We start from the raw sequence: 18,708 nt of genomic DNA on the forward strand, positions 1-18,708 counted from the left end.
AAAAATAAAACTATATCTGTGCATATAAAAACAATTGGCCTGGAGTTCAGTCCTTGAGTGTGTGAAACCTTTTGCTGACTGAGTGTGTACAACAACTGCTTTACACTGTCCTCTGGTACTGCCTTACTGCTCGACCAAGCTATCACTTTGGAGAGTAAGGTCAGTTCTGACTTTAACCTCTGTTATACCTCTGGGGTTGGTGGACTCAATACACACTGTACTTCATTCTAGTCCAGTATATATAGCCACTTTCTCACAATTAAACCGATGGATTCTGTGTGGGTGGATATATGAGAGTTTCTTGTTAATTGATGTTTTGACATTAGGCTTGTACTTAGGATATGTGACTGTGATTACTATATTACTGTAATTGATGTTCTAACATGATATTCTTAAAGTACATTGTATACAAACTTTTATGTCCTCAATTGTACGCCTGCAATGTAACTTTGATAGACCGTCAGAAGAAAAGACAACCTAACCTAACCGCAATTCCAACTGCCACTTAATTGTAACCTCTTGGCATTTCCTCTTATTTTGTAGTTCTTTCTTGCTTTCTATTTCGTTATAATTGTCATTATAATTATCATTTTTAATGGTCTTTTCCTTGAAAACCTAATAAAAATAATTTGAAAACAAGTGTTCTCGCTTCACTTTTGTAGGCAAACCTATTCTGCCTGTACATCCATCTATGCATCCTATCTCTCATCCTTTCATCCACCCTCCATTCTTGCATGCAATCTCCCTTTCCATCCGTTTACGCTTTCATCTTTTCACCATTCAATCCATTTGCTGACTATTCCATCAATCCGTCCTTTACCCAATCAGTCATACTTCCACCATTTCATTCATACAATAGCTGTTTTAGCCATCCATCCGTATGTCATTTCATTCTTCCCTGCCGCCATCCATCATACATGTCTCTCGCGCCCCATATCTTCTTCCTGGCTTTTTTCTTTGGACCTTTCCTGCCTTCTTTTCATCATTTGTTCTATGTGTCATTCCTGCCCTTTACATCTTCTTATTTTCGCCATTTCTCTTCCTTTTTCCCTGTATCCTTTCCAGTTTCGACTTCCAATCTTCCTTATCTTATTTTTAGGTTTCGCCCTGGGCGTTGCAACTGCGTAGCAGTTGCTCCGCCCACGGCGAAATCTCATGATCCTACATATGGGCTTTGGTTCCGCCTCTGTCTCCCATTGGCTAGCTCCATAAATGGAGGCTAGCCATTGGGAGACAGAGGCTGTCAATCACGCTTTCTCGTGAAAACGCGATTCGGGGGCGTTTTTGGGTCTTTTTTTAAGTACCGCCCCTTTGTCCTGGGCCGCGCTGTCATTGGCTGCCGGCCCGGGACACCCCGTGACGTCATCCCCCGGGCCGCGCTGTGATTGGCTGGCCGGCCCGGGACCTGACTTGTTTGTGAAGTTTTTTAAATTGTGAGAACTCGAGCTGGGGGTATTCCCTGCAACTACGAACTGTAGTAAAGGCAACACGCCAGTTTAAAGACTGACACCCACACTGTAGTGAAAGGATTCAGACAACAGCACATTGGCGCTCGATTTACAGAACTGCATAATAGTGAGATACATAACTGCATCTAACAATGGCCGACTTTTACCTCACTGTAACAGCGTTGACACTGAAACATAACACACGGATGTGTGAATCCTTGCACTAATGTACTGGTATTTGAATGCTGGTGTGTGGTGGTGCCTTGGTTCAGAACGATACTCTCTGAATCTTTTAATTAGTTTGTTAGTATGTGATTCCTTGTGCTAAAGTTTGGGGTGTAAATACTGTCATGAATATGCTACTGTTTCAATAATTGCACTAATGTGTGGGCGTAAATTAATGCATTTGAAATGCTATAGTGTGAACCTTCCAGTAGTAGACCGATGTGTAAAGGTTCACGTTAGTGGTAAGGCGAGGGAATCTTCGCACAAGTGAGCTGGGGAGCGAGACTTCTGGTTAATGGGCCAGTCTTTGAACTAATGCACCAGTGTGTAAAACTGTACCATAGCGGCCCTGCCTGTAAATGTTTTGATTGGTCGGAGGTCTTGTGTGTCAGTGACTAGATCCCTATACTAATGCATCCGTGGGTGAATATTTGCCCTTATGTACAAGACTTTGTATCCTTGTTCTAGTGCCTGCGCGTCACCTGTATCCTTAGGTTGCCGAAGTATTTCTTCAGCGCTCGGTTGCCATGGCGATGAAACCCTCTCAGGATGTGATGCCAGAGATGTTACCCGTCACCCGGAGACGGTCCGGTGTAAATCCGCTCACCATGAGGACCAGAGGCAGCCAGGACAGAAATAGATTAGCGTTTTGAGAGAGCGCGTGCGGCGAATCAAAACAACGCACTGCACAACCTGGAAGCATCTAGCAAAACTAATTCTTGCCCCGGGAATTCCGAGACCCCCGTTGGCAGAATCTGGATTGACGAACGGCTCCAGACTCAGAGAGCGGAAGATCTGTCGAATTGGAGGACTTTTCCGGTGTCTTAACCGATCATCAGGAAAGGAGGGGGTGCCCTCGTCCAAGCAGGGGAAACTGAAAAGACATCACTTTGTGAGTTCTCTAACATATGCAATTCTTTTTTCGACCCTAATTTCACAGCTAATCATACACTCTAAAGTGGAGCAAGTGTTTGAGAAAGTGCTGCGCACGCTGGCATTTGTTTCTGAGTTGGTGGAAGTATTTATTCACAGGGAAATGTGCTTTCCATGTGCAACTTATAATAAAAAAGAAAAACGCGCAAATCATGTGCGCCACTCGTACCGATAAACAGAGGGTTGGTGGAAACTGGGGTACGCGGCCCGAAAGTAGGTCTGATGGTTTTTGAGAATTTTAAAATAATTTTGACTCTTTGCAGATCCTGGCGTGGCGCTGGACTGTGCCCGCACTGGTGACCTCTCCGCACTGCCTCTGGAAGTTCCGTCCTAACGCCCCGCATCGCGGCGCTGGTGAGGGCCGAACTGAATCCCCCTGAGGCTGCCGACGTCCGTCTCCAGCTTTGCCCGCACCGATCCTGCAACTTTGAGGCACTGTTCTTCCCCGCACAGCTTAAGGGTGCGCACCTCTGGCCGGCGAGCCCAGGATTATTGCCAGCTTCATTTCCCTTGTTTGCTCATGTACTTGTTTTAACTCTGTGCTCAGCGTCTTGATTTCATAGAGCTCTTGCTCTAATGTTACTTAGTAGTACTACTAGCATCCGCTCTTGGCAGTGCTGCAGTCTTATAGCTTGCTTGCATTTTGCTTCTGACACACATTATGAGGTAATGCACTATCCTTTTTTTTGTTAAACAATTTTTTATTGCAGAGTAACGTACAACATGCACGGCCACGATCAGTGTCACATAGTATAAAATCACTGTACCTCGATTATTGCCTAGATGTGGAATACACAGCCATTCAGCCCACATCCCGGAGGCAGGGCGGCGTTCATGCTCAATGTAGGTCTCTCTTCAAGTTACTCCGTTCATCCCTGATCACATTCAGTATTCTGTTCTCTCTGCATTTATCTTTTCAGAGGACTGAGTAGTCCTGTCGTACAAGTGAAGATGTATACATGCCGCTGCAGTTCCCCCCCCCAACCTCCAACTCCCGACCCTACCCGCCCCCCCCCCAGAGCCTGCATCTGTGTTCGGTGCAAATGTAATTACTTATAGTGTGGGAGTCCGGATCACTCGTATTGTACTACGTGTGTGTATCCTATGGTAGTGCCGCAGGCCTATTCACTGTTGTTGGGGCAGGTCCGTTTCCCACCTCTTCCTCCCCTTCCTCATCCAGTGTGTTATCTCTGAGAGCCTGTACTAGTATTTCCCATGCCATCGCCGCTTCTTGTGCTTTATCATCTGAACTACGGCGGGCCAGCTGGTAACGAATCGTGCTCTCCGCAGTCCCCCATTTCAGGAATTCGTTTAACCACCTCCTATGTGTTGGTCCCACCCTCGACTTCCAACCTTTAGTCAACTCTCTCTTCGCAATGAGTAAGCCCATGTCTATAAATTTACTTGCTAACTTGTTCTTTTTTGTGTGAGGGAACCAGTGTAAAATAGTGACCGCACTGTGAGGTAATACACTATCCTGTCACTGATCTCTTGATTTCTGTGACCATCTGATGGCAGATCCACTATCTAACCATTGTCTCAGCTCTTGGATTTCAATAACAATCTGTTACAGACATAACTCCGAGTATATAGCCAGTCTCTAGTCGCTGTTGGCATTTCAGGTAGCGGACGGCAGTACTGCATACAGTGCCACCTACCATTCTGTGTTCTGATATGTGTAACTCTTGATTAGCCATATTGCAATCCTGACACTTCGCAAAGCTGTTGTAATGTCTCTATTTGGTAAGTACTACTACTGCCTGTAATTCTTTTTCAGCGCTCAAGATTTCTGATTCCCTTAGTAGGTGGCTGTATAACTTTCCTTTCGTCCTCGGACATATAATGTGATTCAGTTTTAGGTTGGCAGCAAACCTGTATTGTCTGGATGTATCAGGTCTCATGAGCCTGTAACCCTTGGTTGTGATAATTGTTTTGTTTTTCGTGCATTTCTCCAATTTATTTTGTTTGGTTGACCGATCGGCTACAATGACGGTTTCAATAACTTTGTTAGGCTATGCAGTTATCCTTTCAAGTTCTTGAAGTTTTTGCAATTTCTGTAACGCCGTATTTGTGAGTGTTGTTACCTGCAGTCTCGCATTTTTGTGTGGTTTCGGTTACACTTTGACGGGCACTAATTTCATGTTATTCTTTCACATTATTTGTTAGATTCGCTATCTAGTCAGTTTCTTGCACTTCTTGGCAGGCAGCGATAGATTAAGCTATTGGCATTGTAAATGACAATGCCATTTATTTATCTGTTTTCAAAACCAACACATAAATAAAAATGTTGTCATTTACAATGCCAATAGCTCTAACTTTTGCAAAGGCGAAACCGTTGCATTGTAAATGCTTGTTTTCTCTTCCATTTGTCTCCCATCACTCCATTTGCAGCTGTCTCCATTTGCATAACTTCTTTTTCAGTCTCCTGAAATGAACTGTTCACTTAGCACCTCTTGACCCTCTTGTCTCATTCCTGACTTGGTAATCAAACATTCTTAGGAGTGTTTGCCTGAAGAATCCAAATATGAAATGAATAAACGACCCAGTTGCCATCCCTATTTTACCTGCTAAAGCTTAGGGTGAGGGGGACAGCGCTGTAGTATTAAAATTAGGAGACTGGTGGTGAAGCCGGCCAGGCTCCAAGATAGCTGTTGCGCTTGTGAGCACTGGCTCGGCTCTATTTTCCAAAGCAGTGTCTGAATGGGAGTGGGCATGGAGAGGCCTCCTGTGGGAGGAGGCAGAGTATGCAGAGCTCAATGGGGTGGCTCTGCTACGTCTAGGTGAATCAGAAACCTGCTCAGAGACTACAGCTAGAAATCAATGGTCAGCCTGGAAAGCCATCCCTGAACACCATGCAACTCTTTCTCAGGATCCAGCACCCTAAAGAGATCCCCCAACTGAGGTGAGGGCTGTTTGATTCATCCAGGAGCTTCTCCTTTTTATCATCTGTGGCCTGAGAAGTGGATATGGAGGCACTGTGGATCATGATTCATGATCAGTGATTCCTGGCCCAATACTCCTGCTTGGCAAGAACTTACACAGTGGATGATCGTGAGTGAGCACTTTCCCGGTCTCTGCCGTGCTGCAGGAACAACTAATTCAAGGTTCCACAAGATCGCCTCCCCTAATCACCTCCCACCAAGATGAGTGATGGGAATACTTATCATGTGGTCCCTTAGGGAAATACTAAGTGCATCATTGTGATTGAGGACAGTATGTCCTCAATGAAGGGTACACGGTTAGCAGTCATGAGTCACATCTCACAGGGCCTTGAACCTCAATTGGGCAAGATAAAAAACAAGCTACAGGAATGCAAGTCAGTATCCCAGCTGACCAAGCAATTTGGGGACTGTGCAGTGTACACCATTTCTCTCCTGGGGTCCAATGTAGAGAGCTGTGAAATGAGATGTGTTGCAAAGATAGGAGTTATAAGCATGCTTTTATCAACCACCAATAAGTACTTTCAGTAAGAGATTCAACAATTCTTCGAGAAAGTGGCCCTAGAAGAATCTGTAATGGACACTTAAAGTGGTCAATGCAATGCATCTACCAGCCAATGGATGACCTGGATGGGGTCCCCAGATGATACTTTAATTGGGGTATGTGGGCAACGGACAACAAATGGAGTGGTTACAAAATTGGCAGGTGAAAAGATATAATGATCCACATCTAATATTCTTGCTGGAATTTTACACACGCAAGACCGCATGGTTTTAGAATGGTTGTATCTTCCACTACTCTCCACTCAAGTGGCTCCACAGTGTACTTTCAGTGTGAAGCAAGACAAAATATTGGGTAGCTTCCACTCTACTAGCCCCTATAACCCGACCACTGGAATTACGCAGTTTCAGTTGTGCATGATTATGGATTAACCACACTTGCAACATAGTACTTCACCGGCTGCATAATTTGTGGGTTAAATAAAAATAAATTTTATCTAGCGCAAATGCATTACACTTTATTTAAAAAACATTTTGCATGTACTTCTGCACAGTGGCACCTCTTAGTTGCTCATTGCTGTGTTCAGATGCTAAACCTGGTACTAATTAGAGGGAATATTTTTCCAGACAATATTGTATGATAAAATATTTAAATACTTCTTCCACAGATTGTGCTGCACTGCACCTCATAATTTGTATTTTCTTTCCACATAATTTAATTTACCCTGCACATAACTTGGCCTTCCATTGCTGCATAATTTCAGTAACCTTGCATAGAAAGAGAGACCGTCATCTCAAGGGATAAAAGTTGCATTTCTGTGATGACTAAACGGCATGTCCTGCATTAAAGTCTGGTGATGCATAGGTGAAATTATGGTCTAAAGCAGGCTATTGCATTTCTGCAACCATTGCACCCCCGGGCGACCGTTCTCCACCACTCTCCAATGGACCGCCCGAGCTGGAACATCGACATTGCTCTTGTATTGCTGTAAACGAGTCCATGGTTGTGGAATGGTACTCTGATTGGCACATTATAAGCTCGCTTGTTCAAATAGCTGCTCTGTGGTTAAAGGCTCCTCTTAGCTCTCTAGTGCTTTGCGTCAACCGCTTATTCTGACCGGTATCTTTTAACAAACTTTATTGAGCACCAAAAAGTGACTACAATGTTTTTTGCCAGGTATATTACTGCATTTTCGTTTTTTGTTTTGCCATCTTAGACAAATATCTTCTTATTTGCAGATTAATTCTTCTGGGTGTGGATAACAATATATCATGGTACAATCAATACAATTGTAAAACAAGTGATGCGTGCTATAAGGTACAATGTTATTGTTTGAAACGATTGCCATTTTAATTCTGACTGGTATCTTTTGCGTCATTTTTCAGGTGGGTTGGATGTCAAGAACACCGCAGATGAAAAGACAACATTTTGTCACGTCTGTTATGAATTTATGACTTGTAATTTCAGGTAGGTTACATCAGCTCGATTAATGTTTCAACCACGGCCTGTTTCGAATACATTTTTAGTTGTTATATAGTCCTGAATTCAAAATTGTCTCTCGCAGTGAAGTTTTCTACGAGTTGAATTTAATTCGGGACAACGTCCGTTTTGCATGCATGTGTGTTCAAATCACAAAGGCGACATGCAAGGGAAGTGTACAATTGATGTGTTTTTTCGGTTTGTGTTTATTAAATGAGTGCAGTTGGAGGCATGAAAGGGCTCTTGGCAACAGGCGGTGAAAGCTGGGATGCGTGATGTGGCCTCTCTTTGTTTCCGTAGTACTGGTCAGTGACGGCGCGCTATTCTTCTGCTGCGGTTGATGGATGGCCTACTCGGAGGAGGGCAGATCTGAGGGAATGGCCTGTCGACAACGAAACGTCATCTGTGTGATTGGAGGGTTTTTAAATACTAAAGTTGTGGGCCACCAACGAGATTTGCCTCTTCTTCGTAGTTCAGGAACTTGTCTTAAACAAAAACGTCACCGCTTAATAAATCATTATCTTGCTTAAGAGCGCTAGCACGCTTTTTAGAAGCAGTTTGCACCCCACATAAGTTTGAGGAAAGTTCTTAATACGCTCCACCCCTTGAAGGTGACCTTGACTTCTTATGCTTCGTTTTTGTGCCATCTTTTTTATTTCGGTTAATGGGGAAATATGATCTAGGAACCTACCAATTGGGTAAAGGCGATTGTCGGAAGGCGGCACCATGAGCAGAAGAGTTCAGGACAGCCGGGCTACTTATTGCAGTAATATCCTCCGCTGTAAAAAAAAAAAGATCAAACAAAATGTAAAGATGTCCGGAGCTTACGGTAATGGTTACAGACTACATTAAATGTGCTTTGGGGGTAACCCAGCTGCTGCAAACAACTGTCTGACCTGCAAGTCTTGGGGTATAATAGTGGTAAGATGCAACAGGGGGTTATTGCGCTCGAGAGATCTGTGTGTAACCTCTGACCGTAGGTTTGAATTTTAAAATAGTTCAAATGATTAATATGCCTACTTCAGATATATTTGTAGATCACATATTTATGTGTAACATAGACTAGTGGGGTAGCGAGTTTGTTGCTTAGAGCCATGTTTTAGACTACAGGTGAAATAGCTCAGAGAATTGGGTCCTAGCTGCAAACTGCTGCATAAAAACCAGAATAACTGGGGAGATTAATATACCTTCTCTTTTTTCAAATGGATATCCGCTTCAAAGTCAGGACATTATGTATGTTGATGACCTGGGTCTTCGTCAACCACATCTTTAATAATATGGTGAATTTACCTTGCTAGACGTGCACCTGCAGCGAACCAAGAAACCCGGGCTTTTCACACCTTGCTTTTGCCAGCTGCAGGCACTCACTAGGAGAGAACACATTCTCCCTGCTCGTTCCAGTTACCATCTGTTGTACATTATCCAAGCAAACAAGTGGCGAAACCCGCAGCTACTTAGGGTAGGATGAGGAAGACCCAATTGGGATAATTGGATTACCAGTTGGAAATAGGAGAATTAACTCGTCGTTTAGTGGATTAACACACAAGAATCCTCCTCTAAGGTTTACTAGTGCAATCCATAAACAACAAATGTCGTTCCTTCATCTTCTCATTATTCCATCCGCGGCGCAGACTGAAGTTTACAACAAAACAACTTATTATGACGCTCACGTTCACTTTGATACTTTCTTATCTGAGAGTTTTGTGGGAGAATCTCCCCTATGGGCAAAGCCTCAGGCTATGATATAACTGCACAGCCATTTGCAGATTCGAGGAACAAACCGCCAACCTTGCAAACATATTGCTAGAGAATAAGTATTCGAACAATCTGTTTGAACAATCTGTTTAAATAAGCCAAAACGCAGACATGCAACAATAATTAGGCACTGTTTTGGAAACATCCATAATAACCCCTCAGAGACTGACTTGTGTAACAACCTTTTCAAAACAGCCTGTGGAAGACTGTGCATAAAAACTACCACATTCTGATCACAGACACAGTATGTCGAACAAATACCTACAGGACCAAGTCCAAATCTGCCTGTGTCCATGGAATCTGTTTTGTGGGATTTATCGTGACTAGCTGGCCACTAGCCCTGTGGCAACTGTAGTGTAGTAAGCAAAGTGGTTGTACAGAGTTCCCCAGAGAGAGCCAACTGATTGGCTCAAGCTAACCTTTCTCTCACTAGGTATGACAAGGGAAGTGCATGATGTGAACCCTTTTCGGAATTTAAGGATACCTCACACAGGTTACTGGTTGGACGACTACTGTCATCCCATCCGATGGCCGTCCAGCGTCATCATTGGTATCCTGCTCCTACGGCAGGCTGGCGGTGCAATGCCCGTCGGGCAGCACAGGGGGCTGCACTTTGGCGGAGTTCTTTTATTCCAAGCCAACGGGTGTGTGAGTGTGAGGGGCCTAAAATAGTGCAATAGTGAGCGTGAGTGTAGTCTAAAAAAAGTCAGTAGAGTCCATTAAACAATTTTAATAGTCTGGCTCACTGCCTTGTTAAAAAGGAATTTAAGGGGTATTAAGGAGTGATGGGCGATGTAATCAATCCTTATTCAACCCTTAATGTGAGTGTGGTCGACATGTTTCTTGCCACAAGGGCAATTCATCAGGACCTTTGGTGCTCATATAATTGCTTAGATTCCTCTAAGGTATGAGGACTCGAATATACGACCTGAATAGTGTCGCAGAATGACTATTTTCTTTATGGACCTCCCGGAAACCGCTATTCCCATTTGTAGGTCCCACAAGCTGTCCTGGTGGGGCCAGCAACGAGTGATTAGAACCTCAAGGGTTGCTGGTAGCAGGCCTCTAGGCACCTACCCCTCCCACGTCAATGCCGGTATCAGGGCAACTGTAGTGTATGCAGATTATCAGGAACTGCCTGAGGAACGGTTCCAGGGGTGAATACACTCTGGAAATTTAGCAATCTATTGAGTACACAAGAATGCTGTAATCCAATATATCTTAATCTACATGACTGTACAATAACCTGTAATCACCAAAAAGGTGGAAATGTGCATCACAGAAGTATCATAAGAAGCAAATGTCTTACCGCAAGAATGACAATCTATTTGTTTTTAGAAAACAACCACACAGAAGGCAAGTGCTTGACAAATTAACACATGTTGCTCCAACATCTGCAAACAAGATGGGTCCCCTTTAAGTGCAAATATGGATTTTTAAATTTAAAACACACATACAGTCCTTGAACTGTGACATTCCTTAGCAGGCGTTTAATTAATACAGACTGCATGTCACAGTTGCACTCTAGTCCATTCAACCAACTCCATCAATTCCATTTAACCGCATGCGCGCTAGCGGTTTTCCCGCTGCGCGCTGCGTTTAAAAAAAAGCCGCGTTACATGACGAGCTCAGCTCGTCATCAGTGTGCGAGCAGCGCAACTCGTGATGAGCTGAGCTCGTCATCAGCGCCGAAGTGGTTAAATTAAGTGCCATTATGTGTACTTTGTGAAGTATATGCATAAAAGATGTGAGCACCTTTCCATCCTTCACCCGGAACATCACTGGCACCATACCAGTATTTCTTTATCAAACTGACAAATGGGTATCACACAAACTCAAGGATTTTTCCTTATTCAGTACCAGACGCATAATTGTACCGCTTGTAGTGAATACATCACATGTTGGTATTGTAAATATGATGGCTACAAACAAATCTGCATATAGTTACCAGAGATTCAGTCTCTGTTTCTCTTGTAAGTTTATCAAGTATATTAATTTTTAGGTCTCGCCTGAGACAGCGCATTCGCGGTCTCTTCGAGACATTTAGTAAGTGGCTTTTAAAAGTGCCACCAGAGGCTTTTGCTGGCCTACAGCTTGCGTTCAAGAGCTCGTGCACGTGCACATCTGCGATCTGTGTTTTTATTGCTGTAATCATCTCCTCTGCTTGCACTACCCCCCTCCCTTTTCCCCCCTCCCTCCTGGTTCGCTTCATTTGTGTTTTCTAGCTGTGAATCATGCTCCTCTGCTGCACTCCCCCTCCCTTCTCCCCCTCCCTCTTCGTCAGTTTTATTTGTTTCTACTATCACTGTGAATGCTCCTGCTTCCACCAGGCACACACACTACCAGCCATCACACACTACCAGCCGTCGGTGCACGCTTCCACCAGGCACACACACCACCAGCCGTCGGTGCACGCTTTCACCGGGCACACGCACCACCACCACCAGCCGTCAGTGCACGCTTTCACCAGGCACACACACACCACCAGCCGTCAGTGCACGCTTCCACCAGGCACACACACCACCAGCCGTCAGTGCACGCTTCCACCAGGCACACACACCACCAGCCGTCAGTGCACGCTTCCACCAGGCACACACACCACCAGCCGTCAGTGCACGCTTCCACCAGGCGCACACACACCACCAGCCGTCCGTGCACGCTTCCACCAGGCGCGCGCACACACACCACCAGCCGTCAGTGCACGTTTCTACCAGGCGCGCACACACCACCAGCCATCAGTGCACACTTCCAACAGGCACACACACCACTAGCCGTCAGTGTACACTTTCTCCAGGCACACACACTACCAGCCGTCAGTCTACACTTTCACCAGGCACACACACTACCCGCCGTCGGTGCACGCTTCCACCAGGCACACACACTACCCGCCGTCGGTGCACGCTTCCACCAGGCACACACACCACCAGCCGTCAGTGCACGCTTCCACCAGGCACACACACCACCAGCCGTCAGTGCACGCTTCCACCAGGCACACACACCACCAGCCGTCAGTGCACGCTTCCACCAGGCACACACACCACCAGCCGTCAGTGCACGCTTCCACCAGGCGCACACACACCACCAGCCGTCCGTGCACGCTTCCACCAGGCGCGCGCACACACACCACCAGCCGTCAGTGCACGTTTCCACCAGGCGCGCACACACCACCAGCCATCAGTGCACACTTCCAACAGGCACACACACCACTAGCCGTCAGTGTACACTTTCTCCAGGCACACACACTACCAGCCGTCAGTCTACACTTTCACCAGGCACACACACTACCCGCCGTCGGTGCACGCTTCCACCAGGCACACACACCACCAGCCGTCAGTGCACGCTTTCACCGGGCACACACACCACCAGCTGTCAGTGCACGCTTTTACCAGGCACACACACCACTATCCGTCAGTGCAGCAGGCAGGCTCTTCTCAGAGATTCTTGGTAAATATATGTTCGATGCTTGGGAGGGAGTAGGTTGAGTTTCCTTAAACCATGCTGAGTATGCAGGTGTAGTGCATGAATTCTTGCGAGTGACTCATGCTGGCTGGGGCTCACTCACTCCACACTTGTAAATTGCGCCTGCACCAGGCTTTTTCTCATTTGCCAAGTTCAGCGCATGCGCACAGCTAGGCATCCCCCACACCCCCGGGAATGACTGCTTCCTACAACCAGAATGGAAACAACATTCAGAGCAATGAAAACCAGTTCATTTGATGTAAAGAACTGTTAACAAAAACCATGTCCAGCTATTGTAGATCTGGCAACTTGAACAAAACAGCAACAAAAAAGAAACAAGTATTGGCATGCCAAGAGGTCTCGCTTTTTGGACCCTATAAGTATTTAGTTATGCAGCAGAATATCCTTGGTGCAACAACACCAACTGTTGCATGGCTAATCACTTATAAGGTCCCAAATGCGAGACCTATTGGCTTTGCCAGTGCGGTTGGAATAGGTTTCTACATGTACAAGCTCATAACAATGAATTTGTCTAGCTTGCCTCATAGCTCACCTATACTGCGTTTTTGTTTTTAGCATTTCCTTTTCGAGGTGTGCATCTCCTGGTCACTCTGTAGTTACTCCAGTATGCCGTCTTGCAATTAAATTGGCACTTTATACCTCCAGTTTTACTGAGACATTCCTTCTGAAAACTACTATGAGTGCTTTCCGCTCATTGGCCCTGGTCGTAGATGTCTCCCAACTGTCTCGTATTGTTCCACAATTAAAAAAATACTTTTTTCTTTTGTTTTATATATGCAGGCAACAAAAAGGGGCGCTCACCCACGCACCACACTGTTACTGCTGATGCGTTGTTGCTTTGCTCCTGTGGTTGTTTCAGACATGTGGCATCAGTTCACAGGCCATGCTAACCACTCTATAATATAGAATGCAAATGACGCCTCCTCGTTGGCATCAGGCTTGGGTATGCAAAGTTGCAATCTTTTCATATTCCTGGTGATATTGTTTCATCCACCAACCCCAGATCTTATAGAACGTACGTGGGCACCCGCTGCTCTTGTAAGTGACCTTCTCTGCAGCCATATACAGGTTCATGCCCACCCTCCACTCCTGTAGGGTCAACATCTCAGTGGCACCCCAGCACTTGACCACGCCCCTCTTCATCGCCACCATACCCAAATTTAAAGAAAGAACCTTGGCTCGCATCCACATCCATTGGTATGCAAAGAAGGATATATAGGTTCCACTGGGAAGTCTGCCCCTAAAATACTGCGAAGTTCCTGCACCACTGTTTCCCTGTATGGCTGTATGACAGAGCACCCCCAGAGTGTATGTAGGAGTGTGCCTCTGTCCCCGTGACACTGCAGACAGTTGGTAGAATATACTCTCCCCATTCTGTGTAGGCGGTCACTGTCATAATAGACTGGAGGCAGAATTTTAAGCTATATAAGCTGCAGTGTGGATTTGATAGCCACCTCTGATGTGCATTAGTCGCCTCCCAATCCGTTTAATCCATCTTGCCTACCTCCCTCTTGCCTTTCCCTCAGCTTTGTCAGCGTGTCAGACATGTTGAGCTTTTTGTATGCAGAGGAGACTGGCTTTTCCTCCATGTCCCCCATGAGAAACCGGACATCCAAGTGGGTATATCCAGGCAATTCAAACACCTCCAGGACCTCTGTGTGATAAAGTTGTGCGTATTTGAGATATTGGTTACTTTGTAGCTGGTAATCCCTCTGAAGGGAACTGAAGGACATAAGATTCCCATCCTCTAGGTCTAGGAGGTCAGCAAACTTGGATATGCCAATCATATGCCAGGCTTCAAATCTCTCTGAATATCATCCCAACCCATAGTGGTGTCTCCCTTGTCGCTTTATACGCCCATTTAATGTATCTGGTGGCTTTAGCCCAAGCCTCCAGTGCCATCTGAGGTGCTGGCAGTAGTTGCACTATAGCCCCTCTAGAGGAAATTCTCTTGATTATAAGTAAGAAGGTCATGGGCTGTAAACACCCAGTCATTGATAACCATTAAATGAGTGGCCCAGTAATATAATGCTCTTGATATCACTGATATTGAGGAGCTCTATTTTGCCATTGTATGGATTATGTTGCTGTCTTTAATGCAATCTGAGGGTGCCCATTGTTCAGATAAGTTTTCTGATCTCCCCAACTGTTCTAGTGAAGAGCTCATCAAAGATTCTATAGTATGCTTTTTGGAGGCCATTCAAGAGTTTCGGCAAAGTGATCAACTTAAATTTGGCAGCTCTGCCCAGTATTTTCAATGGTGGTGAAGCATACCAACGCTCTGAATCGGCATGGAAATCCGCCACCATCCACCTCCAGTTCTGATCAAGGTGCCGATCCCAGCGGATGTCATATACATTCCAAGGCACTGAAACCCTCTGTGTCTGTCTGTATCCTCCGCAGGGATGGTGGGCAAGTCTAGGCGACCACACGTAGCGCACAGAACAAACTTGTCCCAGTTGATATTGTACGCAGAAAGGGTGTTGTACACTTCGAAGACCTGGAGGACCACCGGGATCGTCTCCGGCAGCTGAGTGATGTACAAAAGGATATCATCGGCATAGAGTAAACATTTTTCTTCCGTCGTGGTCTCAGTGACGCAGAACCCCTGGATTTCAGGGTGGCCATGAACCGCACAAGCTGGGTGAGTGCGAACAGGAGGATTGACAAGAGACAACCCTTTCTGATCTCACCCCAGTAGGAAACTCTGATAAAAGTACACAATTGGAACTCACCGCCGCTGTATGGTCCTATTAGAGCAACGCTATCCACACTATATATTTGGGGCCAAAGCCAACATTTCTCAAACGTCTTGTATAAGAACGGCCAGTGAATGGCATCAAAAGTCTTCTCTGCGTCTTGGGAAAGGATCACATATGGTTCCCGTCAGGGGCGGACCTCCGCCGTCCAATTATGGAGCCTCAGTAAATTGAATCTGGTAGAACATCTGACACAAATCCGGAATGATCCCTACAGATCAGGGTAAGTATGACCGGAAGGAGCCTAGTGACTAGTACCATGGCCAATATTTTAGTCTCAATGTTGAGCAGCAAAATAGGGCAGTATGAGTCGCAACTTGTTACTGGTTTGCCTTTTTTATTTAACACCACAATTGTGGCATGAGGCAGGTCAGGTGGTAGTGCACCCAGATTGTGAGCCTCCAGGAACATATTGAGAAGGTAAGGCACAAGAATCCTGACATTTCTTTTAAAGAATTAGTCCGAGAGACCATTGGGCTTGGGTATCTACGGAAGTGTGATGTCATTGTATGGAGCTGCATGAACCTCTGCGGAGAGTACAGTTGTAACCGCTGTAGCAAGGTAGCCTGCGATCCGCTGAGCGTCCAACAATGGATGTGCCTTACAAAAGGCCTCGTAATATTGGGCAAATTCTTCCACTATACTCTTGTCAGTTGTGTAGGACTCTGCACAGCTACTTGCAATACACCGCACCTAGCGGACCTCTGCTTCCTCTTACTAAACCATGGGAGGATTTTACCTGCCTTATTTCCAGTTTCATAAAGGTGGTGGTGTGTAGCCAACATCTGGTTTCCAGCCTCCTATTGTGCCAGACTGCGATATTCAGTACTTAGCACTACAGTTCTCATAAGAATGTGGGAGGTCATACACAGCCCCCTCCACATCTGTTAGCCCACACTCGATATCCTTTATCTCCCTAGTTACCCTCTATTTCTTATGCACAAGTGTAGTTTGTGCCCTGTCCTGAAGAACCACTTTGTAGGCCTCTCACAGAACTGAGCCCACCGCCTTTGTTTTCATTAAAATGTATCCGATATCTACCTGCAGCTCTTGGCAAACTTTCACATCCTGCAATTCCTAGGTGTTTAACTTCCAGCCCACACCTGGGAGTCTGGGCCTCTTCCCCCGGAAAATTCAAAGAGTTGAATAATAAGACTGGCCCCCTAGCGAAGTAATCAGCCCTTTCGAACCTACCTCTATCTCCAGCTTGAGCAAAAGCATATTCCAACCTTGAGAAAACCCTGGGCATCCAACAGAAGTATGAGTAAACACTGCCCTCTGGGTGATGGCGGTGCCAAAGGTCTGAGGGCCTTAGCGTAGCCACAAAGCAAGCCAGTGGCATTTTTCTAGGTGTTCCCGCAGTAGTATGTGCGGTCCAACTCAGGCTCCATAACATTGAAGTCTCTTCCATCAATAAGCAGACCGTAGTCAGTTTCTAATAGAATAACCACCACTTTGTCTAAGGATGGCTGTTGCAGCTCTGGGAGGGGGGGGGGCCAGGGGGGGGCATAACACACTTATCAGGGTCACAGCCCTCCCCCAGAGTTCCTGAATTGCAGTGTATGTCCCGTTTGGTCAATCCAAAGCCCCTTGACCTAGAAAATGACTTTGGGTCCCAAACAAGTGGGTCTCCTGAAGAAAGACTACATCAGGTTTTAAATGTCTGATAAATCTCGTGACCAGGCTTCGCTTGGTCATATTACCTAATCCATTGATGTTTCAGGTCATTACGGAAGGTCTAGTGTCCTCCGGTACCTTAACCTGAACCATGACTACATTGTGTGATAATAACCGGGGTCTGTTCACATGTTTGAAAATTGCACCATGTCTGCATTTATTCCATCTCCATCTCCTCAAAAACAAACAAAACCAGTACACATACCCGCTACCCCACTTCCAACTCTGCCACTGGCAGCGCCCGTGTGTGTGTTACTCCATCTCTCCCAGTCCTCATGCATACCGAGGACCAAAGTTTAGGCCTGGCCCCCAAACCTCTGAGTCCAGCAGTCTCTCACAGCCGTCCCTGTGACTGCGGGGCTTGGGCTGCTTCTCGAGTCGACGGCACGTGTCCAGGTGTAAGAAAGAAGTGAACCTTGTCCTAAAATAACACTTTCAGTTTAGCAGGGAATTGCAACATGTAATGCAGCTTGAGGGTCCTCAATTTTGCCTTCACTGCGTTGAACATCTATCTGCTTTTACACCTATCTGGAGTAGTCAGGAACATCATGATAGTGGGTGAGTCATAGTTGATCTCAACATATGCCTTGCCTCTCTAAGGATCACATCCCAATCCTGAAAATGAAAAAAAAAAAATGCCATTAATGGTCACTGGGGGCACCAAGCGGTGGCTGACCAGCGAGCGCTCTGTGCGCCCGTTCGATTACCCGTTCCAGCAGGTGGAGAAGTTGTCAGCCATGAAGGTGGAGCGAAGCTACTGCCCCAAGAAGTCAATCCTATTAGATCCCTCAACTCCCTCTGATAAACCCACCAGTCTTAAATTGTTGCGTCGTGCCTAATTCTCTGCATCATCGACCTTCCATACTAGGACGTTATTGATCGCCTTCACCTCTGCCAGGTCTTTTCCAAGGGGGTGCTTGGTTACTTAAAGTCAGACACTCTATCCTCTGTGGCGGTCATGCGGTCTGATATTTTGGAGACCTTGCCTCAGAAGCGGTAATTGCAAACACAACAATGATGGACAGAATGTGGATCAATGTCACACATTCACCCCAGTTCCCATAAGGCACAGGGTCAGACTGATTTGCATATAGCCATGTCTGAACTGGGGTGGCTGAGTGAACTAAAGAATGGTGATGGATTAAACCCTGATCAGTTGACTGGGGGTGAGTGTTTGATTTGTTCAAACGCTCCGTCCATCATCCCCTTTTGTATCGCCTTGCCTCAGAAGCGACACCTCGAATCGGACTTCACCAATCCTGGATTCCAGGATCATTCAAGATGTTTGAATCAGAGCTAGTAGGGCTGCGTTATCCGGCACTGAAGGAGCCGCAGAGTCATCTGGGGCGCATGGAGGGATCAACCGCCTTAGTATTTCGGTCAATTTTGCCCTGACGAGGTGGCTGGGGGTCCTTATCTTTTGCCAATGGAGGTCCCTGGTACATTGGCTACCAGTCTCCTTTCGTCTTGCCTGTACCTGGGGCTTCTGATGGAGGTTCATGGTACATTGG

General features: G+C 46.0%; 1 protein-coding gene across 5 annotated transcripts in view; it reads left to right on the top strand.

The window, feature by feature from the left end:
• SEMA4D (semaphorin 4D) overlaps positions 1-18,708 on the top strand; it is a 923,316-nt gene that overhangs the window by 343,217 nt on the left and 561,391 nt on the right. For all 5 annotated transcript variants that reach the window (XM_078675633.1, XM_078675632.1, XM_078675637.1 and 2 more), the window contains exon 3: positions 7,433-7,514. The gene's annotated coding sequence lies outside the window, so the exon portion shown is untranslated. The remainder of the gene's footprint in view (positions 1-7,432; positions 7,515-18,708) is intronic.

This window comes from Lissotriton helveticus, chromosome 2_1, assembly GCF_964261635.1.
Source record: "Lissotriton helveticus chromosome 2_1, aLisHel1.1, whole genome shotgun sequence".
Classification (NCBI taxonomy): Eukaryota; Metazoa; Chordata; class Amphibia; order Caudata; family Salamandridae; genus Lissotriton; species Lissotriton helveticus.